Genomic DNA, 26,161 nt, shown 5'->3' with positions numbered 1-26,161 from the left:
TAAATAGAAAAAGTTGTGAAAAGTCAATGACGCATGCAGAAAATTAACATTGCATTCACAAAAAAATATTAACGAATAAACGTCATTTTTTACAGACACAATTGGACAAATTTTGAAAAATTAACAAAATATGAAATAAAAAGATCAAAAGTACTCTGTTAAAGAAATATGGTGAATGTATACTCGACCAAACATAACCGTTCTGTTCATATGATTGTTATGAATCAAATCTACAGGTAGGATTATTGCACAAGCACTGACCAGTTAGGATTATTGCACAAGCACTGACCAGGTAGGATTATTGCACTAGCACTGACCAGGTAGGATTATTGCACTTGCACTGACCAGGTAGGATAATTTCACTAGCACTGATCAGGTAGGATTTTTTCACTAGCACTGACCAGGTAGGATTATTGAACTAGCACAGACCAGGAAGGATTATTGAACTAGCACAGACCAGGAAGGATTATTTCATGAGCACCACTGATCAGGTAGGATTATTGCACTAGCACTGACCAGGTAGGATTATTCCACTAGCACTGACAAGGTAGGATTATTGCACTAGCACTGACCAGGTAGGATTATTGCACTAGCACTGATCAGGTAGGATTATTGCACTAGCACTGACCAGGTAGGATTATTCCACTTGCACTGACAAGGTAGGATTATTGCACTAGCACTGACCAGGTAGGATTATTCCACTTGCACTGACAAGGTAGGATTATTCCACTTGCACTGACCAGGTAGGATTATTGCACTAACACTGATCAGGTAGGATTATTGCACTAGCACATACCAGGTAGGATTATTTTACTAGCACAGACCAGTTAGGATTATTGCACTAGCACTGACCAGGTAGGATTTTTATCACTAGCACTGACCAGTTAGGATTTTTTCACTAGCACTGACCGGGTAGGATTTTTTTACTAGCACAGACCAGGTAGGATTATTTCACTAGCACAGACCAGGAAGGATTATTTTATGAGCACAACTGATCAGGTCGGATAATTGCACTAGCACTGACCAGGTAGGATTATTGCACTAGCACAGACCAGGTAGGATTATTCCACTTGCACTGACAAGGTAGGATTATTGCACTAGCACTGACCAGGTACAGTCAGTTCAAGGATATCTTTTACAACATACACCATAGCATAGCATAGCATTGAAATCTCATAGCATAGCATTGGAATCTCATAGCATAGCATTGGAATCTCATACCATAGCATACAATCTCATAGAATCGCATTCGTCATATCATACCATAGAATACCATAGCATAGCATACAACATTATTTTAACTCGGTTTTAAATGTTTTTATTTTAAAAAAATAATGTTTACATGATAGATTTGTGGTAAACTTTGGCTTCTTATTATTTCACTTCGTAATCTGTGGAACTCTTCTGTGTATGGAGGCGTTTTTGTTCAAATCTCATAGCATACCATAGCATGGTATAGCATACCATATCATTAAGCACTTCATTTCAATTTCTCATAGCATAGGATACAAATCTCATAGCATAGCATACAAATCTCATAGCATATCATTAAAATCGCATACCATAGCATAGCATTAAATTGTAAAAGATATGCATGAAATGACTGTAGGATTATTGCACTAGCACTGATCAGGTAGGATTATTGCACTAGCACTGACCGGGTAGGATTATTCCACTTGCACTGACACGGTAGGATTATTGCACTAGCACTGATCAGGTAGGATTATTGCACTAGCACTGATCAGGTAGGATTATTGCACTAGCACTGACCAGGTAGGATTATTGAACTAGCACTGATCAGGTAGGATCGATAGAAGATGCAAGAATAAAACTGATAAATAATTAGATAAGAATCTGAATAAGTTTTTTACGATATAACTGCTTCGTACATGTATATATGTATCTTTAAAATTCTTATATAATGAAGTCAATCTAGTCACAGAGTTTCGTCGTTATGTTTACTAGGATTGGTGACCAATATAGCTCTATAGCACTTTTAATTCGGTGGTAAAAAAGGTTAAAGGATAATTTAAGATATGTACTTAAATCGTACTCACTTACCATTCAATGTTGAATTCTGTCTTTTTACATGTATGTTCTTTATCTGCTCATTTTACCTATATAGATCTCCAAATCAAACTTTTTGGAGTTGACCAAACGGTACACGATCTAATAATTAAAGCTAATGAATACATGGTTCATAAAAACTGTAACATAACTCGCAAAATAAAATACAACTAATCAAATATAATTGTACGAGCAATGTTTTCCTTCAATCTAAAAAAACAACTTGTAAGCTAATAATATTTTTTTTTTAAAAGTGGCAACCTACCTTGCATCGGTCAACAATAACAAAAAACACGATTAAGGTTCCTCTCAAGTTATAACCCTAGCCATTAATTTGTTTGATGTTTTGTTTGCCAACACAGACAAGGAACGAAAATCACATACTGATATTTAAAAAAAAAAAAGTGGTATCAAAATATGATTACGTTTATATTCATTTGCTATTTAAATGTGTAATGTCATAAATCATGTACCTGTATCAATAACTATCTATGTTATGAAATATGAAATCATGTGATTTATCGTTTTTCAACAACGATTTCTGCCTTACATTTCGGTTAAGTGCAAGCTAAACGTACATTTAAAGATGAACTGAATTTTAATATTTTTGATTTTTCAGTAATTGATGCTTCGATAGACATCTACATAACTGTAGGAAAGGTCTAACTTGGCTGCTTCACATATCTGCTATCGGCATTGTTTGCAGTGAAGGTTCTATATAGTGTTAAGACCAGTTATGGAATTCCAAAATTTATAAATGCGACTTCTTAATTCTACATTTAACGACAATCCGCACATGGTGCATACAAATGAAATTCAGTTCTTTTTTTTTTTTAAATCAAATCCGTGTCAATATGGAAAAGCATGTCCAGATTTCGTGTAGAAAATTCATTTTAAAAACATTTTAACTGTAAAATTAAATATTAGCATTGTATAAACATAATCCTAACTGTATGTAAGAAAAAAGTTAGTTGTCTAAAATTGTTTATTGTTGAACATAATGAAAATAAAGAACAAAACAATTATGTAGTATGCACTGTGCAGGAGTTTCACACTTGAAGTCTCATGTTTTTAAATAGTCAAATATAGACCATAACACGTACAATTTTAATTTGTCTCACTTTAGAGTTAAGATATTTAATTTTGCCGCCATAAGCCTATTTCAATTTTGTTTTTTCTTTTTGAAACTTCACTCAGGTGAAAAAATGCACCCTTGGCGCAAGCACAAGAACACAAAACATTGTAAGTACACATCTACTAAGATCACAGTACTTACATGTACCGACACCAGAAGGCATTGCAGCCGCTATACATCCAGTGGATATATTACATAACGACTGGTTACAGTTACATTTCTGTTGACATTCTACTCCGTAATAAGGAAAGGGACATTTACTTGTACAGTTTCTTCCGATGTAACCTGCCATGCATTCTGCAAAACAATAAAAATATACCAATATTGGTGCTTGTGTATAAAAAGTACACAATAAGTAACAATTTAGGGTAGGTCTGAATATTTTTTGAAAAATTGTTCTACTGCATATTGCCGTCCTCTCTAAAACTGTCTTATTTCTTTTCTTAATTCAATAAATAAATACAGCGTGAACGGTTTGCGTAAATTTGAACAGCTCAAACAAACATGCAGTCATTCAGGCTACTGGAGTCAGATTACATTAATGTAAAAATGAAATATCAGTAATTGTATACTTCTGTAAATTTCTGTGTACCGAATTAAAAATGATCAAAAAAAAAGAATGTTGCTATGGATCTGCATATCATGGACGACATCGCTGTAGTTGATTATTATGGTAAAACAGTTCACACAATAGGTGAATAATAACACATACAACCAATTTTTGTTGTTTAATGATTTCAGGATCGCTACTTATTTGGTTTGCAGTAAATGTATTGAGTTAATTCAGACCAGACTTACGTTCGCATATATTGTTTCTATAATTCCACATGTAGCCAGGACAACACTCAAACGGATATCTGCAAAAGTTCAATGTAAATTAAATATGTAAACAAAAAGAACACGACAAAACACTCCCTCTTCTTGTCTCTTATTAAATAGTCGTAGAACAGGGGTAATTGAATGTCTAGCGTACATAAAAAGATGTATACGTTACGAAGATTAAATAAAGAATTTACATGAATCCTATGAGGTTTTTTTTAAAATTCTCTACCATCTTTTGCTAAAGCATCATTATACACTGTTTAAAGTTGTTATTGGCATCACCAATAATCGTTCAAACATACTTATAGATAATAATCAAAGTACTGAAGTACTGTCGGGAGTTGATTTTATTGAGTATTATCAATCTTAAAATCAACGATATGTTATGCAAATTTTTATAATATGAATTCTCAAACTTTTCCGACAAGAATTTCGAGAAAACCTCATATGAATCATGTTGTGTAATATTCAAAGAAAGAAATAATTCCATCAAACTGTGTATCAGTAATTGAAATGTTTCTAAAAATTGTACACGTCTGGATCCAAGCAATATTGAACTCTAGTCTCGTTCAACCAGACGCTCAGCTGTCTCCGTTAATCTCCGACTACCAAGAGCGACTCTCTGCTTGTCGGAGATTTACGGAGACAGCCGAGTGTCTGGTTGAACGAGACTATATTGAACTCTAGCGTAGGAATACATGCAACTACAAAACACATTTGAATTGTTCGTACTATATAAAATCTGACTATTTTCAAGGTATTTATAGATACTTTTCTTTTGCAAAACAATGATACAGTATACAGTACACCGAATTTATCTATTATTTTTAAGATCTACGTCTTGTCAGCGGTGATGATTTGTGCTTAGGTCCAGACACTGTTCACTTTCGGTTTGCCAGAGTAACTGCATAGGAGTGTTGATTAAAATCAAGTCCCAAAAATGCCTGAACTTTGACAAAAGTGCATTTATTTTTGTTGTTTTCTTAAAAAACGCCATTTCTATTGCTTCAGGCCCAAGTTATGATGCAGTATTTGACTAAAGTCAAAGCTTGGTACACAATATTATTTGACGTGATTGAATACATGGAAAAGGGGAAATATAGGTTCTTTCATAATATGTCTCTATATTTCTTAAGAAGTTACAAAACTTTAAATGTAGCGTAAATCTATGATTCAAAATAAAAATAACAAACTGTCAATTATAATCAAAATCTTGACTTAAGTAAACAAAAAAATTCTTTTTATTTTTGTTCGAAAATCAAACGATAAGAAATATACACATATAATAATACCAAAAATAATTGTACAAGAAGTCCCGAGAATCCCCGGATATATAACTCGTCAGATTTTTAACTGGTTTAATCCTTAATCTTGGTTTAATTGAGAAATTATTTTCTCTTGTAACTTTTTCTAGTATAAAGGTAAAGTGTGTTAAAGGAAGATATATCTAAATATAAGCTTCATGTGCATGTTGAAATACATAGTCTTTTTAACGAAGTGGCAGGTGTGTTTATGAAAAAAGAAAAGAAACCAAATGGTATGGAAACGGTACCCTTGGTGAGATGCATTCTAAAGAATCGACATTTTTTTCTATAAATGACGGTAAGAGTTCTAACCTACAATTAGAACTGCTGACTTAGTTACATTTGTAAGATGGAATCTACTCAGGTATGTAGTTGACAGCATATGCAGTCTTTTATACATTCTTAATATACATTTTATTTATCTATCATATGTACATATCCAATATCAAACATTTATTCTTTTTTAGATTAGTTTGAAAACTAAATAATGAATAGAGAAGCAGTTTAGAATAGTTTGCCTCGGACAATTAAATTTACAGTTTAGGAATAGGCACCATTATCATAATCTGCACTTAAAAAAAACTCAAAAGCACCGTTGCTTATTATATCCATCAACGGCGTTCCAATGTCTATTACAAATCAAGACGTACATGAAGCTGTTTAGCTACGTACATGTTTAACGATTCATTTAGCTAAGTTGACAACTTTAAACTAACTGGGGATGATTTAAATGATATTACATTGTTGGTGTCACTGTAGAGGTCTCCTTACAAATTCAACACATAAAAGTAAGTCTGGATTGCTTCAAAAGTTTTTATTAAATAAAAAGAATATTTGTTTTAATCCTTTTGAGACAAAAACAACATTAATAGCAAATGGCAGGTTAAAGACTTTTATGGTTATCAAAAAACAAAACAAGGAAATATATAATAAACAAAAATAAACAAAACAAAGACAAAACTGAACAAAAGGAAACAAACAACCCTCACCCTACACATCTAGGAATGTCTTCAAATGAGTGTCGTATTCCAAATGCCAGGATCTGTACGACGATGAGTCTGAAGCTTGTATTGTGGATCTTTTCAAACATGGCCTCTGACGTTATTTAGACACATTTAACTTTTTTTCCCCAGAATTGTTCATTTTAAAATGTTGTACTATAGAGTATTGAATCAGAGAATAAAACATTTCTCTAAGCCATTTTCTCACAAGTCATATATTTTGAACTTAGTTCGCATGTCTTTTGTTTCCTTCTCATTATTTTTGCATTTCCTGATATGAAACGTGCATGTTTTTCAAGCGATGTAATAAAGGATATCATTTTAAGGAAATGCGTTAGCAATAACATAACTTTTGATTTGAGGAAGTACACTGGCAAAGGACATTCACGCGCACGTCATTATGGAAGATGCATTGAAGTTATAACTCCAATTTCCTTAAACATAGGATTCTGACAGCGTTGGTTTACAATGAAATGGTCATCAATATGCATGATAAAAAGGACTATAGTTTTCAAGGATTTAATATTTTCATACCTAACTCTGGCAAATACTGCATTTACTAGCTTGCTGTACATCAAATTATAGAAGTCAACTACAGAGAAAAACTCTACCACGGTCATTAACGAGGATCTTTAGGTTTAAAACATTAATAAGATTACTGTCAGTATTTATTAATGTTGTTTATGATAACCACATTTGAGAATGTGTGTAAATCCTCTAAGAACTCTTCCAATCTTACTCCCGGTCGACATTCTTAATATAGCTTAATTTTATATTTTTTGGAAATAGACACGTTAAAGGTGCTTCAGGCCATATATATCTCGTTCGTATATGGGCCTTCAGGCAAAAATAAGTGTTATTGTTTATTTCCCTTTATGTAGTTTTGTTCATTGATTGGAATTATTTTAATACGGACAAGGAAATGAAAAGCAAAAGATAAAATCACAATTAATCCAGCGTTCGACATCGATCCAGATGTATAATTATTTCCTTATTCTATGCGCAAACTTGTCCGTTTTGATAAATGACAGCTATACGACGTACCCCTCTCCGACAGTGTTGTAAGGCACAATATTAAATGATATCAATGTTTTGAGATTGATTACAAACAAACGACTCTCAAAGTAGTTCTATCAACCAAAATCATTATGCATAAATTCACTAAATTAATAATTATTATTGTTCCCGTCTTCTTTACATATTGCCCCGAGAGAGCGAAGTAAACGTACATGTGTGTTAACAAGTCGTTGCCGTTTCTTTGCATACATATGTCTAAATATATTTAGGGCGACCCACTCAATTTATTTTATTCATAATAAAAAAAATATAAAACTTACCCAAAGCTGCCGCAAGTGGGTCTTAAAATGTGGGTAAAAAGAGCCGATATATTGTGACTAAACAAGCTTTACTATATGTGTTTTTAAACTGCTCTTACATCTTATAAACCAGCAAACTGAACTCTTGGAGTTTGATTTGGGGTGTCATGTTGTATCGTAAAATGGTTTCAAAAATTCTCTGGTAGTCCTGGGGGTCAAATAATTTGTAAAAAAATGACTTTTTTCACAAAAAATCCTTCTTCCTCGAACTCCTCCTACATTTTCAACAGTAGACAAATCACCTCTTGGAAAATGTTTTAGGGTATCCTATAGATGCGCAATAAGGTTTCGGAATTTTTAATTTTGTCCTGGGGGTCATTTAATGGCTGAAAAATGACGTGTTTTTTGTTGTTTTTTTTTTTTTTTTTTTTTTTTTTTACAAAAAACTGGTTTCAAAAACGTCATTTTATTTTGGCAGTAGCCAAATGATCTTCTAGAATATCATTGGTAGTGTCATTTTGAAGTGTGATCAGGTTCCAGAATTTTTTTTTTATTCAAGGATTAGTGGGCAACAAAAAATGGCGGGTTTTTTTGCCAAGAAAGTATGGTTCCTAAAACTCCTCTTACAACTTTTGGAGTAGCTACGTCATCTCTTGGGATATAATTGGGGCTGTCCTATAGATATGCAATAAGGTTTTAAAAATTTAAATTTCATCCAGGGAGTCAAATAGTAGCAAAATATTGACGTTTATCCCTCAAAAAAACCCATAGATCCCAGAACTCCTCTTATGATTTAATGGATAGACTCATCATATCTTGGAATATGATAGGGACTGTTCTATAGATGTGTAGTAAATTTAAATTTCGCCCAGGGAGTCAAATAGTAGCAAAAAATTGACGTTTATCACAAAAAAACCGAAGATCCTAGAACTCCTCTTATGTATAAATGGATAGACACATCTTATTTTGGGATATGATAGGGACTGTTCTATAGTGCATTTCGGTTTTGAAAAATTAAATTTAACCCTGAAGCCCATTACCTACATACCGTTTGATGACCTTTACCTTAAAGGATCAAGAATATATATAATTTAAGGGGTGGGGATCTCAACCGTTTTCGAGATATTTGTGCACTTCCTGTTCGAGGAGGGTCACGACCATTCCCGGGGCCCATGACCTACATACCGTTTGATGCTCCTCGACACAAGGAACAAGAATATATATGGTTTAAGGGTGGGGATCTCAACTGTTTTGAAGATATTAAGGGACTTGCTGTTCGAGGGGGATCAGGACCACGCACAGGGCCCATGACCTACATAACATTTGATGCCCCTTGATATAAGGAACAGGAATATAAGATTATGAAAACCCTATATCTTTGTCCGTTTTCAATAGAGTCTAGGATTCTTCCCATAAGGTTCAATATTAGACCCCACACCCGTTTGACCCCTTCCCCGCACCGAAAAGTGGTTGTCTAACCCCAAAAGAGAAAAATCAAACTAAGGTGCACAACTATATATGCAGGCCTATTGTATCCTAGGGTTTTGTACAATTCTGTTCAGCCATCTCTGAGAAACAATTTCAGAGCGGAAAAGAAGAAAAAGAATAATGATATGTGTAATAAGAACCGTACAAAAACAATACGTCTCCAAATTTCATTTGGGAGACTTAATAATAAAGATTAAATAGACATAGGATCATCAAACATCAATAATTTTAAGATAATTGACAATTTCTGATTCTAGGGGGTCAGGATGACCCCTTAGGGTCATGAATTATATACCATAATGATATGATGCACCATGACCAAAGGAGGAATAATATTTTTGATTAAGGTGAGAATCTATGGTTTTTATGATATTTGATAATTTCAGGAAGAGCACTTGGGATCATGACCTACATACCATCTGAAATGCCTTGAACAAAGAAACAATAATATATGTACATAATATATGATTCAATTTAAGAACCCAGATATATAGATATATCCTCTATGTTTTCTAATACTTCATATGTATATATACATGTATTAGTTTGTATTTTGTTCTATACTATCCATGTTCATGACTGTAGTATGGCCTACGTATTTTAAATTACAACAAAAAATTGTCAAAGATATGACTTGGAACCCCCACCCCCAAACAAACTCAAATTTAAACTGCCCCCCCCCCTTCCCCTGGAAATTTTTTTTGGATCCGAGCATGTATTCCTCCTCAAACTATATATAGATAAAATGAAATCTAAAAAAAACTTGCATTTATTTATGCTTAAAATGAAAATAACCTTACATTTACACTATTCTTCATTTTTGAATGATCTATTAAAATCAAAATATAATTTGGGGTCTAAAAAGTTTTATAAACTGGTAAAAAATGTTATTCTTAAAAAACCAACAGATTTCACCTTGCATAATTGACAAATTATCTATTGAGATATGATCAGATGTCATATTTCTACCTTGGGATCAATAACTAATATTCATCAACAAGTTAAAATTAATAACAATAAATGATTCAAATTATAAATATTTATACTCCACATCCACACACACCCCAATCAAACCTGGTTCTAAAGATTTAATCTGCTTACATTCTTACATGTGTACAGTAGTAAATTTTAAATCATTTCTGGATTGCATTTTCTCTCCTAATGCACATTAACATTTTTGAAATTGCTTAATTTAATTTTTGAGATTTATAAACAAAATGTTATTTGCGTGTGTACCGGTATTCCCCTATTTGGGGCAATTGTTAAGTCTCCTAAACAAAGCAGTGTCATCGGCTAGGAATTACCCACATGGATCAAACACTAACATATGAATAAGATAAAATACATTATTATTTCTAGTTCTAGAATGTCAGGGTCAGGGCAAAATCTATATACAATTTGATGTGCAATGACACAAAAAGCAAGTTAGAATAAAGTTTAAAGTTTGCATTTTCTCTCCTAATGCACATTAACATTTTTGAAATTGCTTAATTTAATTTTTGAGATTTATAAACAAAATGTTGTTTGCGTGTGTACCGGTATTCCCCTATTTGGGGCAATTGTTAAGTCTCCTAAACAAAGCAGTGTCATCGGCTAGGAATTACCCACATGGATCAAACACTAACATATGAATAAGATAAAATACATTATTATTTCTAGTTCTAGAATGTCAGGGTCAGGGCATAATCTATATACAATTTGATGTGCAATGACACAAAAAGCAAGTTAGAATAAAGGTTTATGGTTTAGGGATGAGGATCTCAAAAGTTATCAAAATACACAGTGTATCATCATTTCCTATTTCATAAGGGAAGGGGGGGGGGGGTTAAAGACAACACCTGGGGTCATGTACTTTACACCATTTGATGCATCATAATGACATAAGAAGATATTTTGTATTTTCCTATTTCATGGGGTTAGAACAACCCCATAGGGTCATGGCCTACATTGTATTTGATGCATTGTAATACATTAAGAAAGAAAGACCCATTCCTTCCGATTATAACTCATATAAAAATGATAAGTCTGTACACTTACTTATACATGAAATACACAAATTTAATACGAAATTGTTACAGGGTCAATATGGGGTCAACTCAATACTGTAAGTCTGTCAAATGAAAAAATAACTTTTGCAATTAAAATGACAGAAACTTTACAAATGCGATAGGATAGGTGACGAAGATAAACGTATCTAAATATTTAAAGATGATGATACGGTATGCTAGCAAAGGGAGATCACTTATTTAGAAAGTGAAAGTAATACTTATGTACATACCGGTGTCTCAGAATATTGTGCTACTATAATACTCACTATACATGTATTATGCATACCTATATTGGTCAACATCATAATGATAATCCAATTAGAGCACAATATGAATCCCTTTAGCTGATCACCAAAAAAGAAAATGTTTATGCTTGTTAACTAATCCTTTTCTTCTGCATTTGAAAAACACATACATGTATGTACATCTAATCGAAGAGCTGGGTAAAACTAGTACCAGCAATTGAGACCTGTAGACCTGTGTTGTGTACATAACTTCAGACAACGATCAGTTATTTGTAACATGCATGTATTTTTATGACCTATTCTTCAAAACCTTTTTTGCATATGATAAACACATACATGTATGTATACCACCTGAAACCTATATAATTGAAGAGCTGGGTAAAACTAGTATCTGCAATTGAGACCTGTAGACCTGTGTTAAATTATTGTGTACATAACTCCAGAAAAAGATCAGTAGATCAGTTATTTGTAACATGCATGTATTTTAATAACCTATTCTTCAAAACCCCTTGCACTATTTTATGAGGAAAATAATAGCTTTAAGGTGGTGCAGGACACCTGCATATTGTGATGTATACTTCTTATTGAAATAGACAATAAAGTATAAATATAATATTTCCCCCCAAAATAATGTTACCTTACGGGTTAGAGCAGTTACATTTCTGTAAGGGCATTGGAGTCTGAGGTGTATTTTTGGTCATTTTACTTTTGATTTAAATGAATTTTTATTGGGGGGGAGGGTCTGGACCCATCACTCCCACCCCTTTTCTAAATCTGTGCACACGATTATGTACATGTAGGCACACAGAAGAAAATCTTAAGCCGGCAATCGCCGCGGAGAGCGGACATAATTCAATTTTGTTTGTAATAATTATATATACCAGTATACATTCTATGACATGAAAAGTTAGAATTATTGATTAACTTAAAATTCACATGCAAAAAGTTCAACCCCAAATTGCACATAAAGTGCTGCTCATGTGTTATTATCATATGGGAAGGGATCTCATCCTTCAGTTATGAAAATTATAATTTTTAAATGTATTACCGGAACTTGCATGTGGCCTTCATTTTTAATTAAACTAGTACAAAACAGTGTTATTTAGGGGCAAACACTTAGTGCGGGTATTACTGTCTAATGACAGCATCTAGTTATTAAATGTTCACAGCATGTTTGGTTTTTAAAAGTATGAAACAGGAAAACGATATATAAAACGATATGTAAACAAAATACCACATAGTTCAGAATTTCATTTGTTGAAAGCTGTAGGTACACAGTCATTTGAGGTTGAACATATTTATACATGCTTTGTTACTTTTTCTTTCAAAAATATAGACTCATAATAGAATGGCATAAATGTTGTGCAGTCTCTCTTTAAAGTAGACTTATCAATAAACAAATCTGTCAAGCATTTTGATATTGCACATATTACACTATTATATAACATTGGGGGTATATTTGAAAAATGAAATCTTTCAGAAAAATCTATTCTTGATAGCATATTTTCATTTTCATTTAAAAATCTCCAATGATTTTGACCCCTTTCATATACCAATTTTTGATAAATACATATTTACGTGCAGTTTTTATATTAAAGTTGAGATTTATAAACAAAATGTTTAAAGTACCACACAGGAATATTGAAAACATTCTTGGTATATAATGAGCTTTTGATCATTTTTTAAAAACATCTTGCCAAAAAAATTTTTTTTCTTTCAACAACCATGCATGAGAGAAAATCATCCCCAAAATCAATAATTTTTTTGGTATAAAAAAGTCCACCAATGGTTTGTAGCCTTGAGTTAATTTCTGAATCCATGAACATTTAATAGATGTCATGCACATAGAAATGTTAACCATTTTTAGACAACCTTTTAGGTAATCAAGAGTAACAATTTCTCTCTTAACTTTAAAAAATTTGATTTTCAAATAAATTCGAACAGGCTCTCACTAAGAGATAAAATGACATCTTGTTTTGGATTTTGAAGTGAAATAAACAAGTGGTTAAGTTTTGGACTAATGAAATTTTTTACAACTGTGATGCGACCAATGGGGGTTAAAATTATCCTCCTCCATTTTTTAAATAAAGAAAAAACTGTTGGTAATTGTTTGTGTAATTTATTGACGTCATTTTCATCTAAATCAACAGAAAACTCTATTCCAAGTATATTAAAAGAAGTGGAGCACCAATCAAGTTTCCAACGTGAATGGTGAAAAACTTCGTTAGAAATTTTTTTAGAACCTATCCATACAATTTTTGTTTTAGAGCTGTTTATTTTCAAACCTGAAATGTGTGAAAAAAGTCTTAAGTATCAAGAGCTGCGAATCGTGACATTGGTGAACCATCTAAGATGAGTGAAGTATCATCTTTATACTGAGAAATCTTATGTTCATTGCCACTGACAAATATACCTCTAATATCAAAGTTTTGTTTAATGAGAATAGCTAAACTTTCTGCACATATCAAGGATAAGTAAGGAGCTACTGGGTCCCCCTGTCTACATCCTCTTTGGATTTTGAACTGTTCTGACAGGAAGCCACATTAGAAAACAGAAGCCTTTAAATCTTTGTTGAGAATTGTTATCCAATTTATAATGTTATTTTCAAATCCAAAGTATTATAGAGCTTTGTATATAAAGGACCATGAAACAGAATCGAAGTCAATAAGAACTTAGAGACCTGGTATGTTTTCATTTTTCAGTGAACGACATTAATCAAAAACAATTCTAGTATTTACTCCAACATATCTTCTTTTACGAAAGCCCGTTTGTGTATTAGATATAATATAATCTAGTGTAGACTTAATTCGATAACTAATACACCCTGATATAAGGTTATAGAGAACATTCAGAAGAGTGATTGGTCTCCAGTTTTTCAAATATTGTCTTGGTTTGTCACCTTTTGGTAAACATGATATAATTCCCAATCTCTGGGAAATAGGAAGCTCCTTTCAAAAAAATAAATAAAGTTGATTGCATTAGAGATGAAAAGTTTTAGATCCTTCCAAAAGAATTTAAAGAATTCAACAATAAAACCATCACTATGAATAATAATTGATATAATCAACTCCCGTCAGTACTTTAGTAAAAAAAAAAAGTATAAATACCTAAGAAATAGTCAGATTTTAAATAGTACGAACAATTCAGAAGTCATATGCATTCCTACGCCAGAGTTCAATATAGTCTCGTTCAACCATCGGCTGTCTCCGTACATCTCCGACAAGCAGAGAGTCAGTCTATATCTAGAGGTCGCATCATCAAGCTATCACGTGACCTTGTATCTCTTACTTGTTGGAGATTAACGGAGACAGCCGAGTATCTGGTTGAACGAGACTAGAGTTCATTATTGGTTGGATCCATACACTTTTTGAAATATTTCAAATACAAAGTTTGATGAAATCAATTGTCTTTTTAAATATAACACAACATGATTCATAAGAGGTTTTCTCGATATTCCTGACGGAAAAGTCCGAGGCTCCATATTATAAAAATGGGCGTAATTCTAATAGAGATTTAAACTACTTGCCAAGCAAAATTACATATCGTTGATTTTAAGATAAATAATAATCGATAAAATCAACTCCCGTCAGTACTTTGATTATATATGTATATAGGCATATACTAGTACTATGAGTATAAACTAATCATTGAGATATTATCACATCATACGGAATTATTAATTAATATAATTTGTTTTCCTTTTCTTGAGTATACAACTTATTAATGAGTCTTACTTTTGGCATTGTTTTCAATATAGAAGAATACATACTCTCTACAGTTAAAGGTAGGGATGATAGGGTGCCAATTTGTTCACATTGCCGATTTCTTTTGCAGAAAACCCGACGGCTACGGACACATTTTCCTCTTCAAAAAAAACAATGAGAAAATGTGCCATTTTTCATCATTTTTTACCAAATCTTAGAATATGCCAAAAAGTTTAAGTCATAACTATTTATTGAAACAAGATAAAAGTTTTTAACTTGGTACTTTATATACACACATGTCCAAAATGGTACACGTGTATTTCTATAAGATTTAAACAACTTTTGAATTTTAGGACAGATATTGAAAGAAACTGTACCTTCTTCTTTACCAATTTGTCGCCATACACACAGAACACCAAATAAAGAAACTTTGAGTGGTGTGGGGAATGCATAAAAGATGGAGGCAAATTATCTTAAATAATCAGTGCAAAAACCAACAAATAGGCTGTTATTTGTTACCTATCCTGCAAATACATTGATAAAAAATGTTATCGTCACAAAACATAGCCGATTAAGTTAATGTGTACATATGGTCATATAATAATATAAGGTGCGGACGTATCAGGCGGGGATCTTGAAAAATAAATTCTAAAAATGATCGGTTGAATTATATTAAATGCTTTGAAAATTGATTTAAACTATCCCATGGGTCAACATGCATGATAGAAGCTATGTACAGTGTAATTGGAAACTTTCATTTTATATCAAAATGTAGTATTACTTATAATAACAAATGAGAGTATAGCACAACTGCCACAAGCAAAACATGTCCTTTACCGATGTAATGAAGAATAATGACCTCCGTAGAGTAATGACCGGGGGTCATTTTTCGACATAGAATAATGACCCCTGGTCATTATTCTACGCAGAAAAATGACCCCCGGTCATTATTCTACGCAGAACAATGACCCCCCGGTCATTTTTCTACGTAAAAAAATGACCCTTTTGCCTTAAAAATAAGTGTCTTTTTCATAAAAATGAGCACACTCCACATGAAGAAAATTGACCCCTGTAGAATAATGACCCCCTTGTAGATTAAAGTTTTTCAGTATATTTTTTTATTATTTGTGAAATAGTCTTTACACTTTTGTAATTTTTACTGCTGCAGTTTACAGAAAGTAACAGAAATCATAATTCATATTCAAATTAACTTAAAGTGAAAGAAGGGGTATATCTAAGAAAATAAAAATCCTTCCGTTAAAACAAGACATTGACGTATTGCTTCGGGGTATGGTTTTCATCTTAAAGGGGCATGGTCACGATTTTAGTATTTTTCCGATTTTAATGTTTACAATGCTTCAGTAAGGTATTTTCAATAGGCAACCAACATTTGAGTGTCATTCGTTGAGTTATAAGCAAGTTACATAGCTTGCAATTCTTTGCTATGTAAACAAAGCTTGTGTTTACATTTTGATGTTGAAGTAAAAATTCTAATTTTAGACCTAATGAATGAGTTAAACGTAAGGAACTGTTTGTTTATGCTTAAAATGAATAAGAAGATAGACAAATCAGCTTGAAAAAAGATTTTTTACAGGTATATTGAACCTATGTAAACAACAACAGGGCACGAGCCTTGTTTTCATGACAAAGAATTGGGAGCCCTGTATCTTGCTTAAAACTTTACAACTGACCCTCAAATTTCATTTGATCAGTAGAAATGCTTTCCTTAAGCATTGTAAATAATGAAAACAGAAAAATAGAATTTGACCAAAATCGTGACAATTCCCCTTTAACAATTACATTTACATATATCTATGGTGTTCCGATAGAGCCACTTCAACCTTAGGGCGAAGATGCGAAGTTGCAAAGGCGATAGTGCGAAGGTGAAGGAGCAATAGTGCGAAGATGCCACGACGAAGCGCGAAGATGTAATGCTAAAGTGCGAAGGCAAAGGAGCGATACTACTATCGCGCCTTCCCAACTTCGCACTCTGGCCTTCGCATCTTAGCACTTTCGCCTTTTTTGATTGCATTCAGCAAGTCTCGGTCGATTACATAGAATTTAATGCAGGCACGGTACTCGCCAAGGTTTTCCGATTAATCCAGGCTATTATTGGTACGCATGCGCTAGGCCATTGCGCTTACTATGAATGTTTATAAATATTTTATGTGTACACGTGACATATATGTTTACCAGTGCTAGCTATGCCTACTCATTATCTACTCCACACAAAATGTAATGTCCACCATAATTTGTACATATGTACTTCCAGACTCCTGTCACTTACCAGCTGTGTATTTACCGTGGACCAAACACAGTAACATTCTAATTTCATTATGCAACAATCCTTGCTCATGCATGGATCTAGAGGGAGAGAGGGGGTCCGTCCCCCCGGAAAATTTAATATAAATAATTTCACGCAGTAAAAGGGGAGAGGGGGTACGGACCCTATCCCCCTGGATAATTTAATTTCATTAGTTTTATAAAAATAAAATTTCCAAAATATGTCTTGGAACCCTTAAACGGTAGAGAGCTCCGCAATTATAAAACATAGGTAACCACAAAGCTCACCGAGACGAGGCATCACCTTTATGCGACATCACCTTTATGAGACCACCTTTATCATATTACATGTATATGAAACCCATCCCTTATGATCTTGGATATTCATGGACTCTGTTTTGACACAATATCGTATATCATCTGTTAAAAAATGGTATGATAATCATATGATCATATATTAATCAATACAATAATATAAAATTAAAAAATTGCATCCTATCATACTTACAATATATATCATATAATACCATAAAATACCGTAAAAAATAATTATGAGATATGATATTGTAACGTATGATATGACATTGTATTTTGCTATACTTTCATGTTAAATACTGAAATCTGATTGGTTAAGACGAAGTTCATAATCCGTTCTATTACCCTCAGCGTTATCAACGCACTTAGCAACGGGTAACATTAAAAAATGTTAAATGCGCGAACATTATGCGCGTACGGTTCGCTGTAGAATTCATGTTATTCCTATATAAAAGCAGTAAAATTTTCTTAAAAATTAAGACATTCAGTATAACACTATATAAATAGTGCCTGTTTGGGAGGATAACAGTTGAAATTGACACCCCTCGAAAACCATTGTCAACCTCCGCTTCGCGTCGGTTGACAATGGTTTTCTCGGGCTGTCAATTTAAACTGTTACCCTCCCAAACAGGCACTATTTATATAGTGTTATACACTATTGTATTTAATCAAAAAACACAATATCATAAAACATAAGACATTATAGTATTATATGAAACAATATATTATTGCAATAATGCATCATTGCATTGAAACATATGTTATTATATTGTATAATATAGTATGATACTGTATAGTATGATACTGTATCATATTTGATAAATTATATGATATTGTATCATATGATACAATATAATTTGATACAACATTGTATCATTTCAAATGATACAATATCATGGGATAAAATAAAAATAAAATATCACATAATACAATTCTATAATACATATTGTATCATATGATACAATAATATATATATCAACATCATAAAATACAATTTCATGTGATATGATAATATGTCATATTAACCAGTATGATACGATATTTTATAATATTACAATGTCATATATACAATTTCATTTGATATAAGTCTATATTACAGAAACAAATATCATATTATACAATTCTGTATGATACAATATTATAAAATATACAATATTATATCAGAGGATGCAATATTATATATTGCAATGTCATATGTAATAGTATCATGTGATTAAATAATTAATCAATAATACAATATAATATTATACAATATTGCATCATAACATACAAAACTATACATAACAGTATCATGATACAATATCATATCATAAAATATAAAAAAATGATAAAATATTATATCGTATCATATAACGTTTTACAATATTACATGTGGTATTATATTGTATCCTATTAAACAATAGTGTTTCATTTTATACAATTCTATATCATAGGAATCATGTTATATCATTTAACAACAACCACATCTACATATCAAGCAGGTTTGAGTGAGGTAGGAGATTTCTTTAGCATCCTTGATAATGGAAATCAGGCTCTGCATCTAAAGCAACCTCAGCGTTTCATTTATAATATAGTTAAATCAACTATGCAAGCTATCATCTATAAAACATGTGACCTGTTCCAAAAAACTAAACCTCATCAAGCGTCATACACCCATGGCTCAGATTCAGCATTCAAGCCTGTCAGGTACATCAGTATCATAAGACGCACCATCCATGCAAGTTTGGTGAAGTTAGGACAAGTAATTACTAAGATATAATCATCAGAGGGCACCTGCAATTAAAGCTTTACCTCTTCCAGCATCCCTAACCTATGGCTCTAATTCAGCATCCATGCCCGTCAGGTGCATCTGTATCATAAGACACACCATCCATTCAGGTTAGGTGAAGTTAGCAAGTTTGGTGAAGATAGGACAAGTAATAGCTCAGATACAGGACCTGCAACAAAGATTTTAACAAGCTCCGGAAGCCGACGCCGGGGGTATAGCATAAACTCCCCTTGACTTCGTCTCGGTGAGCTTAAAAGGCGAAAGCGCGAAGATTTGAAGGCGAGAGTGCGAAGTTGCAAAGGCGAAGAAGCGATAGTAGTATCATGTACTTCTTCGCCTTCGCAACTTAGCACTTTCGTCTTCGCATCTTCGCGCTTCACCGTCGCATCTTCTATATTCTTCATATTGTTCATGAATTATACTTGCATTGATGATTTCCACTATTACAAATGGTGGGTATGCAAGTGCATCACCCAAAATTAATGATGAAACCAAAATTCTGAAAAGTTTACTCCACTGTTAGGCATTGTAACCAAGCTGAAGTTGGTAGGCACTGACAGCAGCTATTACGCCAGTAGAGGTTAACGGCCAATAAGGAAAATCGTCAAAGTATTGAGAGTACTCGTACAGAAAATATATTTTACTTTATCGTCGGCATACTTTAGTAAGTTTAGTTAATATCAAGATGATTAATGCATCAATAGTTTGTATGAACATTGGTAACTTTGGATACAATAAAAATCAAGGGGAATATAGACCCCTAACATGGGCCCTAACCTCTTATCAACGCTTTTAAAACAATCTTTTCTTATTATAATCGATCAGTGTTTATTATCTTTTAAGATTTACTATAGTCAGGTACTCTTCACACATTTGCTCTAAAAGAATAAAGTCTATTCATGATCACTAACATTACAACAAATTTTTAAAATATTGATGTTCATGTATTACGTAGAAGAAAACAAAACTAACGCAAAATGATTTTTTAAAATCACTTTCCTCAAGAAATGTAAATAAGAAGTATTCATATTCCTACGTTACCTACCCCTTAGTCTTTTTCCATAAAGATATATACATGCATCAATCTAAAATAAACAATTCATTCACCAATGAATATTGCTTATATTATTACAACAATTATTCTTTCATGATTATTGTTCGTTAATTATCACACAATATCCTCATTGCGTATGAGTCTTTCTTTATTTGCGTCATTTCCCGCCGTAAGCGACGAGAGGAGTGACGTAACTGTTAACAATCAATTTGTGGCAATATAAGAGTGTTTTGTGTGTGCTTGCTACGGATATGAAAAACTATATACAGCGATTTATTTACAAACTCGGTGTTTAAAACTTCAAAATCAGGCGAACAGAGTGAAATATTCAGTAATTTCAAAGTCATATATTGGATACGGGGTACCCAATTTCTATTCATGTTTACGGGAAGGGGGGGGGGGGGTCATTTTTCTTCATGTTTAACATGAAGAAAAATAACCCCTGGGTATTTTTTCTTCAGAAAAATCCAATTTTTCTTCAGCTAGAGGGGCTCATTATTCTACGTCGAAAAATTACCCCCGGCCATTATTCTACGGGGGTCATTATTCTTCATTACACCGGCACCACCCCCCTCCCCATAAAAAAAAATGAAACAATTGTTGTTTTATTTGCTAAACATGTGTGTAGTTCAAGATTTTTCTAAAGGACATAACGATTAGAATTGAAAAATGAGTCGTTTAAAACTAAATTTTTCAAAATATTTAGATTTATTTGGTTATAGTTTGGTCCATTTGGGTAAATAGATACATCAGCGCAGCTCTAGTTTATATATAATCAGGCCATAAATTCGAAATATTTTCAAAAATTAATAGCTTTAAAAGCAGTGAATAAACAAAGGAAAGCAAGTCGAACTCGATGAGTGCTAATACCTGTGTTGAATGAATGGTACAGTAGAATATGTGCAAAAGAGTCCCGTGTGCTCTTTCCTACCCTTTATTTATTGGAACATCCGATAATCCGATTATAAGAGTCAAATTTAAAATCAAGTACGGATATATACCTGTTTATCAAAAGCAAAACTACTCATAATTTATCTGTAGTGCATCGTTATGGATCTACACAGAAAGTTTGAAATTAATTTGCCGAGCCAAATCAGAAAAAAGCCTGGAAAACGAAGAGAAAACGAAGTGGGGACAGGATAAGTGACATTTAGATTAGGACTATAGCCCCCCCCCCCCCTCGCCTCCACACCCCCCCCCCCCCCCTTGAAATTTTTATACTGAAAACAGATTATTAGATTATTGAGTTCAACATCCACACACAATTTAAAGAAAATTTCATGTTTTTTTTAATCATTTGTGCTATCTAATGTAAGACATCTCAAATACCCCAAACCCTCTTACGGAAAAGGAAATGCTAGGTGATGAGAGAGAGAGAGAGAGAGAGAGAGAAAGAGAGAGAGAGAGAGTCGATGTAAATCACAGGTGCGCTAACGCCGTTAAAATTAAACCTTGCTAGTTGGTCTGCCCTACCCTAGCTACCTCCTCTCTTTTCTCTTTTAAGAGGCTTAATTATTGTCTATATATGCTGGTATCAAATCAAATCAATTTCAAATTCTTAATCAAAATTAAATTTGACACTACAAAACTCTCTCTCTCTCTCTCTCTCTCTCTCTCTCTCTCTCTCTCTCTCTCTCTCTCTCTCTCTCTCTCTCTCTCTCTCTCTCTCTCTCTCACCACCTAGCATTTCCTTTTCCGTGAGAGGGTTTGGGGTTTTTGTGATGTCTTACATTAGCTAGCTAAAACCACACTGAGTTTTTATTATTTATATTAAACGGATCTTTTTTCGCGAGCCGATATTTACACAGTTGGGGCGAATACACTACGGGTTAAAATGGATCGGGGAAAAATACATACAGGACAAACAAAATCACATAGATTCGCAAAGCTCACAGTGTTATCACTAATTTAATTGTTTATACTTTGTGGAGTTAATTCATCAATGTTAATTTAACCGTTTTATAACCAATATATAAGAGCTAATAAGACATGTATTTGTAGGAAGGAGCATGTACGAATGATCTTTATTTAGAACATTTTGATGTTGCTAGGATACAGGTTTAAGATCCATGATTTGATTGGTTAATTTAGATATTGAATCTCGAATTTCGAATCTTGAATCTCGTATGTCGAATCTCTTATTTTGATTCTCGAATCTCGAATGATCCTTCTCTGCTTTCGTAAAAGACCCCTCATTTTCATTAGAAGCACCTCTCGGAATATACTGTCATCTATATCCTTACTAAAACATGTATGAACATCAGCATTATATGCATACTGGCTCTTTACTCTGTCTATAGTTTCCTTAATCTTATCAATGAAAACCATGTCAGTCAGTAAATAAACTTTCTGATTCGGCTAGGAGCATAAAAAGGTGAGACAACACACGTATGGCATATTTAGTCATTTTATTTAATGATTAGAAAATAACCTATATAAATATATATATGATATATATATATCAACTTCCATAAAATTGACGACAAAAAACGTTACACTTCAGGTAATTATCGCCCCTGTTACATGTAATGCTAAAAATGATATGAGATTTTAATGCAATAATACATAAAAATGTTAACGTCATATAAAACGAAAAATATCTGACAGAAATATAAGGTTGCATGCAAGGGATGCGGGGACAAACGCTGGTGCGCGAGCGGGTCTCGAGGGGCGATACGTATGCCTTTAAGTATTATTAATAAAAGTTTGAGTTTATGCCAACCGTTTCAGCGATAAGTTTTGCTAGGAAGTCACTTGTCACATTTCCTAGTTTTTGGTGACCCTTGAAATGCTACGGTAGCTGAGTGACAGTGGCGAAAGGCGAGTCCTTAGCCTCTTTAAAAAACTGAAACATATGGCTAAGGGAAGGAACAACCTAACAGAAAACCACCGGTCCTCCGGTTGCAGGGGGGGGGGGGTTGACATGGGGTAAGCATAACCACCTCATAAAAACAGCACCCGCAACATGTAAAAACGTCAGCACCTACAAAAACAGATGCCGCTCTATGTGCAGTAATGCATGAACAGAATGAATTTAATGATTAGGGGGAATGAGGGTGGGTAATTCTGACGAGAAAACTCTAATCGTTTACACTTTCTACTAAAGTCCGCTAAAGTGACGCTGAAACTTGTCACGTGTACTGACCCAAAAATTTCATTGGACAAAAAGCATTGAGGGTAACACCTGATGCTGAACCCCTTAAGGCACTATACATACTAATACATTATATTAAAAGAAGTACCATAACGTTTACATTAAATTTATAATTTAACAATGGTTCTCTAATCAAGAAAGTTTGTAATTATCATAATTGGAGATTATCAAGAATAATCGTAAAGAGAACATTTTTGAGTAAGAACCCTATCAGTAACGATTTGACAAAGAATTCGGAGGCGAAAAAGTTTTGGAATATGCTATATATAAAGCGCTCAACGTAAACGCTAAACGCTTAATTTTTATTTTAAAAATTCTAATTTGAAAATCATTTTCTTTTCATGTAGAATATTCATAGATCCTCAGGTTCAAGGTATTCGGGTTGAAATGAAAAGTCTCAATGGTTTGCTGGCGCAATACAATAACAAATTATACACGTAGTACTTGTTTTTTTGTATATACTGCTACAGTAACATTTCGCCCTAAATGTGAAATTCACATCATGTATGGGGGGGGGGGTTAATACTCGTAACGAAATTTAATTGGGGGAAACGTTGAATCTTGTTTAGTAAAGTGCCCACTTAACAAGAAGTGAACTAATTAGTTTATAAGCAGACTTGATGATTTAACACTTAAAACCAAATATCAGTTTGCCTTTCAATCACCCAATAAACTAATTTGAATTAATACGATTAATATAATATTAACTTCTATGATATTAAAGAGCATTGAAATGTGAATAAAATATAGGCACTTTTAAACCACATGTGTTTGATATTTAAAATCCATTGTCTATATTTTAAACGTCTAATATTGTATTAATAAAAAAGTTTACCCATCTTAACGATAGGACATGATAGTATTTTGAAAATATGCAATATTTAAACGTGATAGATACACGTATGATATGATAAGAAAGGAAGAAGTTAAAATTTACTAGAATTCAAGTTTTAAGAATTTATTAACTCTCGTATGGGCTGATAATTTTTATTTACCATTACTCATACTAATATCATACTAATTAAGATGTGTTTTTTTAAAGTAACCAACATATATCATGTCAAAAAATTTAAATTGATTTCTTCTATTTAAAACTACCCTTTCAAACGCAAATCAAAACTATCTTTCTTCGTGTTGAACCAATAAGTGTTTTATAATTTGTTTAAATATAAACTGCATAAAGCTGTTTCATTTATGTATAGATATAGATACGCGTTGTTTATGTAATAAGTATGCCCTCTTCGAAGAAACGGAAACATATTGCTTTACTGTTGTCCGTCTGTGGGTCGGTCGGTCAACCAACAGTTTTACTTCATTTCCTTTGCAGAGGTTGCAATAGTGAAATTTATTATACAGATTTTCATTAGAGTTTCTAGCTGAAGTTAGATTTTTGGTGTGATTCAGCAATTTTCGACCGACTTATGTCCCGTGGACTTGGAAAAATTCCAATTATTTTGCAGTTTTCATTTATTTCCATCCAAAGATTGAACTTAATGAAAAACTAAAATGTTATGCAGATTTATCAGAAAAATATATAGAAACCATATTCTAAAACCTTTTGGCTTATACATGTCATATCTGATAGGTTGATGTAAATCGGATAGTGCCGCCCGATCCGGTCAATGACCATCAGTGATTTTAAGTTGAAAAGATCGATTCATTTTCATGTATACTGTCCACATTGAATACTGTCTAAAATAAATGTTTGTTACCCTTAGGCTATAATTTATTTTCAAGAGAGGGGACATAAGTGTTTTACAATTTTTAATGTTATTTAAAATTTTAAAGTGGTTAACTACACATTGAAATAGATTCTCAAATCACTATTTGACTTCATTGTGTAAGAAAGAACGATGCATATGAAGTATATCGGTCAAATATTCGAAAGTATGCATGTCTGGATTTTAAAAAATATATGATTAGATTCAACATATTGAGTATATACAATACATATGTGTAAATGTCTCAGTACTTACACCAACGACAGAATATATATTGTCTTTGTAGTCGGATATAAAAAAAACATGTTAAAGCTTAATAATATAACATTGAATTTTACTTCAGTTTGTAAACAAAATGGCACATCTCGAGTTTAAGGATATATATCCGTATAATAAAGAAATACTTATAATAACTAAAGAATTACTCTTACTTAAATGCAAACTATTTCAATTTCAAACATCTTGGGCATGACAAAATTAACGTCGTCTTTCTTTTTTGCGTTTTCATAAAAAGAGATTCATAAAAATGCAAACACATAATATAGTTGCTTAACCCGTATAACTTTCCGTTTGTTGTACCAGATATAGTGTTTGCTGCTCTGTTGTGAATTTTTTAATGTCTACGTTCATAGATACCATATGTACTTGTCAGCACAGAAAAAGAACCCTTTTTTAGACAGTTCTGTAAATGTTGGAAGCGGCAAAGGGCTGAAGTTGCTAATGAGATTTTAATATT

General features: G+C 32.9%; 1 long non-coding RNA gene across 1 annotated transcript; it reads right to left on the bottom strand.

Moving 5' to 3' along the window:
• Positions 1 to 3,016: 3,016 nt before the first annotated feature.
• Positions 3,017 to 6,714, bottom strand: LOC117691768 (uncharacterized). Its single transcript, XR_004603418.2, has 3 exons — positions 6,318 to 6,714; positions 4,001 to 4,059; positions 3,017 to 3,499 (listed from the first exon to the last, which is right to left on the bottom strand). It is a non-coding gene; the product is annotated as an uncharacterized lncRNA (long non-coding RNA).
• Between the last annotated feature and the right edge of the window lie 19,447 nt (positions 6,715 to 26,161).

This window comes from Magallana gigas, chromosome 9 (genome assembly GCF_963853765.1).
Source record: "Magallana gigas chromosome 9, xbMagGiga1.1, whole genome shotgun sequence".
Classification (NCBI taxonomy): Eukaryota; Metazoa; Mollusca; class Bivalvia; order Ostreida; family Ostreidae; genus Magallana; species Magallana gigas.
Note: the sequence above shows the minus strand (reverse complement) of the source record. Positions and strands in the feature narration are given on the sequence as shown.